We start from the raw sequence: 6,481 nt of genomic DNA on the forward strand, positions 1-6,481 counted from the left end.
TCATATGAGGGTAGATGTATATTGACCATTCTGTATAAAATAATCTTCCAGGGTAGTGAAGTAAAGTTATTCCACAAACAGTGTGCCTAATTTGGGCACTTTTATGACAACGAGTGCTTGTGTTGGAACTGGTCCTGAGTGGTTCTGGTTGGTCCATTTACCCAGGAATGGTGTCTTATTTGTGGGTAGATGTATACTTCACAATTTTGTGTAAAATTAGTCTTCCAGGGAGGTTCTGGGGGGATGTTAGGCAAGAATAAGTGCCCAAATTGGGGTAAATTGCGTCAAAAATAGTGGTTGTCTTGGAACTGGTCTTGGGTGGTTCTGGTTGGTCCATTTACCCTGAATTTTTGTCTCCTATGAGGGTAGATGTATATTGACCATTCTGTATAAAATAATCTTCCAGGGTAGTTGTGAAGTAAAGTTATTCCACAAACAGTGTGCCTAATTTGGGCACTTTTATGACAACGAGTGCTTGTGTTGGAACTGGTCCTGAGTGGTTCTGGTTGGTCCATTTACCCAGGAATGGTGTCTTATTTGTGGGTAGATGTATACTTCACAATTTTGTGTAAAATTAGTCTTCCAGGGAGGTTCTGGGGGGATGTTAGGCAAGAATAAGTGCCCAAATTGGGGTAAATTGCGTCAAAAATAGTGGTTGTCTTGGAACTGGTCTTGGGTGGTTCTGGTTGGTCCATTTACCCTGAATTTTTGTCTCATATGAGGGGAGATGTATATTGACCATTTTCTATAAAATAATCTTCCAGGGAGTTTCTGGGTGGATGTTAGGCAAGAATAAGTGTCCAAATTGGGGTAATTTTCGTTAAAAATAGTGGTTGCATTGGTACTGGTCTTGGGTGGTTCTGTTTGGTCCATTTAACCTGAATTTTTGTCTCATATGAGGGTAGATGTATATTGACCATTCTGTATAAAATAATCTTCCAGGGTAGTTGTGAAGTAAAGTTATTCCACAAACAGTGTGCCTAATTTGGGCACTTTTATGACAACGAGTGCTTGTATTGGAACTGGTCCTGATTGGTTCTGGTTGGTCCATTTACCCAGGAATGGTGTCTTATTTGTGGGTAGATGTATAATTCACAATATTGTGTAAAATTAGTCTTCCAGGGAGGTTCTGGGGGGATGTTAGGCAAGAATAAGTGTCCAAATTGGGGTAATTTTCGTTAAAAATAGTGGTTGCATTGGAACTGGTCTTGGGTGGTTCTGTTTGGTCCATTTAACCTGAATTTTTGTCTCATATGAGGGTAGATGTATATTGACCATTCTGTATAAAATAATCTTCCAGGGTAGTTGTGAAGTAAAGTTATTCCACAAACAGTGTGCCTAATTTGGGCACTTTTATGACAACGAGTGCTTGTGTTGGAACTGGTCCTGAGTGGTTCTGGTTGGTCCATTTACCCAGGAATGGTGTCTTATTTGTGGGTAGATGTATACTTCACAATTTTGTGTAAAATTAGTCTTCCAGGGAGGTTCTGGGGGGATGTTAGGCAAGAATAAGTGCCCAAATTGGGGTAAATTGCGTCAAAAATAGTGGTTGTCTTGGAACTGGTCTTGGGTGGTTCTGGTTGGTCCATTTACCCTGAATTTTTGTCTCCTATGAGGGTAGATGTATATTGACCATTCTGTATAAAATAATCTTCCAGGGTAGTTGTGAAGTAAAGTTATTCCACAAACAGTGTGCCTAATTTGGGCACTTTTATGACAACGAGTGCTTGTGTTGGAACTGGTCCTGAGTGGTTCTGGTTGGTCCATTTACCCAGGAATGGTGTCTTATTTGTGGGTAGATGTATACTTCACAATTTTGTGTAAAATTAGTCTTCCAGGGAGGTTCTGGGGGGATGTTAGGCAAGAATAAGTGCCCAAATTGGGGTAAATTGCGTCAAAAATAGTGGTTGTCTTGGAACTGGTCTTGGGTGGTTCTGGTTGGTCCATTTACCCTGAATTTTTGTCTCCTATGAGGGTAGATGTATATTGACCATTCTGTATAAAATAATCTTCCAGGGTAGTTGGGAAGTAAAGTTATGCCACAATCAATGTACCTAATATGGGCACTTTTATGACAACGAGTGCTTGTCTTGGAACTGGTCCTGAGCGGTTCTGGTTGGTCCATTTACCCTGAATTTTTGTCTCATATGAGGGGAGATGTATATTGACCATTTTCTATAAAATAATCTTCCAGGGAGTTTCTGGGTGGATGTTAGGCAAGAATAAGTGTCCAAATTGGGGTAATTTTCGTTAAAAATAGTGGTTGCATTGGAACTGGTCTTGGGTGGTTCTGTTTGGTCCATTTAACCTGAATTTTTGTCTCATATGAGGGTAGATGTATATTGACCATTCTGTATAAAATAATCTTCCAGGGTAGTTGTGAAGTAAAGTTATTCCACAAACAGTGTGCCTAATTTGGGCACTTTTATGACAACGAGTGCTTGTATTGGAACTGGTCCTGATTGGTTCTGGTTGGTCCATTTACCCAGGAATGGTGTCTTATTTGTGGGTAGATGTATAATTCACAATATTGTGTAAAATTAGTCTTCCAGGGAGGTTCTGGGGGGATGTTAGGCAAGAATAAGTGTCCAAATTGGGGTAATTTTCGTTAAAAATAGTGGTTGCATTGGAACTGGTCTTGGGTGGTTCTGTTTGGTCCATTTAACCTGAATTTTTGTCTCATATGAGGGTAGATGTATATTGACCATTCTGTATAAAATAATCTTCCAGGGTAGTTGTGAAGTAAAGTTATTCCACAAACAGTGTGCCTAATTTGGGCACTTTTATGACAACGAGTGCTTGTGTTGGAACTGGTCCTGAGTGGTTCTGGTTGGTCCATTTACCCAGGAATGGTGTCTTATTTGTGGGTAGATGTATACTTCACAATTTTGTGTAAAATTAGTCTTCCAGGGAGGTTCTGGGGGGATGTTAGGCAAGAATAAGTGCCCAAATTGGGGTAAATTGCGTCAAAAATAGTGGTTGTCTTGGAACTGGTCTTGGGTGGTTCTGGTTGGTCCATTTACCCTGAATTTTTGTCTCCTATGAGGGTAGATGTATATTGACCATTCTGTATAAAATAATCTTCCAGGGTAGTTGGGAAGTAAAGTTATGCCACAATCAATGTACCTAATATGGGCACTTTTATGACAACGAGTGCTTGTCTTGGAACTGGTCCTGAGCGGTTCTGGTTGGTCCATTTACCCTGAATTTTTGTCTCATATGAGGGGAGATGTATATTGACCATTTTCTATAAAATAATCTTCCAGGGAGTTTCTGGGTGGATGTTAGGCAAGAATAAGTGTCCAAATTGGGGTAATTTTCGTTAAAAATAGTGGTTGCATTGGAACTGGTCTTGGGTGGTTCTGTTTGGTCCATTTAACCTGAATTTTTGTCTCATATGAGGGTAGATGTATATTGACCATTCTGTATAAAATAATCTTCCAGGATAGTTGTGAAGTAAAGTTATGCCACAAACAGTGTGCCTAATTTGGGCACTTTTATGACAACGAGTGCTTGTATTGGAACTGGTCCTGATTGGTTCTGGTTGGTCCATTTACCCAGGAATGGTGTCCTATTTGTGGGTAGATGTATAATTCACAATATTGTGTAAAATTAGTCTTCCAGGGAGGTTCTGGGGGGATGTTAGGCAAGAAATAGTGCCCAAATTGGGGTAAATTGCGTTAAAAATAGTGGTTGTCTTGGAACTGGTCTTGGGTGGTTCTGGTTGGTCCATTTAACCTGAATTTTTGTCTCATATGAGGGTAGATGTATATTGTGCAGACAAAGTGCAGACATGAATATCGGGCACTGGAGGTGATTTTCCTGGGTAAAAGACAGCCATAAACGTCGGCGCGACCAAATACGACGACATACGACCATTCTCAAAAGTGCCCAAAATGCACTAAAATTGGTTTTAAATCAGCACTCATCGATCAAATACAAATATTATATATTTAATACAAATATTTGACCTTTTTAAACATTAAAACCGGGCCCAGGAGGGTGATTTACCCGAAGAAATGACACTTTTGACCCGGCAATTTGACCCTAATTGCAGTAAAAAAAAATGTCCACAGTGTGGCAGAGTTCTGCGGGTTCCATAGCGGCCCAGTGCGTACATTGGAACATGTGGAAAAAGTTGGAAAAATGTTAAAAATGGTCGAAAATGGTTAAAATCAACCCAGAAATAGTGCATCGAAAGCCCGCAGAAAGTTTTGGAAACGATCGGTAAATTTGGGAAAATGTCAAAAATGGTCGAAAATGTTTAAAATCAACCCAGGAATAGTGCATCGAAAGCCCGCAGAAAGTTTTGGAAACGATCGGTAAATTTGGGAAAATGTCAAAAATGGTCGAAAATGTTTAAAATCAACCCAGGAATAGTGCATCGAAAGCCCGCAGAAAGTTTTGGAAACGATCGGTAAATTTGGGAAAATGTCAAAAATGGTCGAAAATGTTTAAAATCAACCCAGGAATAGTGCATCGAAAGCCCGCAGAAAGTTTTGGAAAAGATCGGTAAATTTGGGAAAATGTCAAAAATGGTCGAAAATGTTTAAAATCAACCCAGGAATAGTGCATCGAAAGCCCGCAGAAATTTTTTCTGGGTCTACCAGCGCTAGAATTTTTTTTTGGGTCTACCAGGGGTAGAATTTTTTTTTTTTTTTTTTTAATTTTTAAAACGTTATTTAGCTCTAGGCGGCGTACAGGGCTCCACAGATGGGTTTGGGTTTGGGTTTGGGTTTGGGTTTGGGTTTGGGTTTGGGTTTGGGTTAGAGTTAGGGGTTGGGTTGGGGTCAACCCAGGCAAAGTGCAGACATGAATATCGGGCACTGGAGGTGATTTTCCTGGGTAAAAGACAGCCATAAACGTCGGCGCGACCAAATACGACGACATACGACCATTCTCAAAAGTGCCCAAAATGCACTAAAATTGGTTTTAAATCAGCACTCATCGATCAAATACAAATATTATATATTTAATACAAATATTTGACCTTTTTAAACATTAAAACCGGGCCCAGGAGGGTGATTTACCCGAAGAAATGACACTTTTGACCCGGCAATTTGACCCTAATTGCAGTAAAAAAAAAATGTCCACAGTGTGGCAGAGTTCTGCGGGTTCCATAGCGGCCCAGTGCGTACTGGTTTGTATAAAAAGTAGCCCATTTCGGTTCTGGGGGGTTATTTTCCCCGGAAAAAGTGCCTAAAATGTGGGTGCATGTATTATTGATGATTTTGTGTAAAATTAGTCTTCCAGGGAGGTTCTGGGGGGATTTTAAGCCAGAAATAGTGCCCCAAATTGGGGTAAATTGCGTCAAAAATAGTGGTTGCATTATAACCGGTCTTGTGTGGTTCTGGTTGGTCCATTTAACCTGAATTTTTGTCTCATATGAGGGTAGATGTATATTGACCATTCTGTATAAAATAATCTTCCAGGGTAGTTGTGAAGTAAAGTTATTCCACAAACAGTGTGCCTAATTTGGGCACTTTTATGACAACGAGTGCTTGTGTTGGAACTGGTCCTGAGTGGTTCTGGTTGGTCCATTTACCCAGGAATGGTGTCTTATTTGTGGGTAGATGTATACTTCACAATTTTGTGTAAAATTAGTCTTCCAGGGAGGTTCTGGGGGGATGTTAGGCAAGAATAAGTGCCCAAATTGGGGTAAATTGCGTCAAAAATAGTGGTTGTCTTGGAACTGGTCTTGGGTGGTTCTGGTTGGTCCATTTACCCTGAATTTTTGTCTCATATGAGGGGAGATGTATATTGACCATTTTCTATAAAATAATCTTCCAGGGAGTTTCTGGGTGGATGTTAGGCAAGAATAAGTGTCCAAATTGGGGTAATTTTCGTTAAAAATAGTGGTTGCATTGGAACTGGTCTTGGGTGGTTCTGTTTGGTCCATTTAACCTGAATTTTTGTCTCATATGAGGGTAGATGTATATTGACCATTCTGTATAAAATAATCTTCCAGGGTAGTTGTGAAGTAAAGTTATTCCACAAACAGTGTGCCTAATTTGGGCACTTTTATGACAACGAGTGCTTGTATTGGAACTGGTCCTGATTGGTTCTGGTTGGTCCATTTACCCAGGAATGGTGTCTTATTTGTGGGTAGATGTATAATTCACAATATTGTGTAAAATTAGTCTTCCAGGGAGGTTCTGGGGGGATGTTAGGCAAGAATAAGTGTCCAAATTGGGGTAATTTTCGTTAAAAATAGTGGTTGCATTGGAACTGGTCTTGGGTGGTTCTGTTTGGTCCATTTAACCTGAATTTTTGTCTCATATGAGGGTAGATGTATATTGACCATTCTGTATAAAATAATCTTCCAGGGTAGTTGTGAAGTAAAGTTATTCCACAAACAGTGTGCCTAATTTGGGCACTTTTATGACAACGAGTGCTTGTATTGGAACTGGTCCTGATTGGTTCTGGTTGGTCCATTTACCCAGGAATGGTGTCTTATTTGTGGGTAGATGTATAATTCACA

Source organism: Stigmatopora argus, unplaced genomic scaffold, assembly GCF_051989625.1.
Source record: "Stigmatopora argus isolate UIUO_Sarg unplaced genomic scaffold, RoL_Sarg_1.0 HiC_scaffold_42, whole genome shotgun sequence".
In the NCBI taxonomy this organism is placed as follows: domain Eukaryota; kingdom Metazoa; phylum Chordata; class Actinopteri; order Syngnathiformes; family Syngnathidae; genus Stigmatopora; species Stigmatopora argus.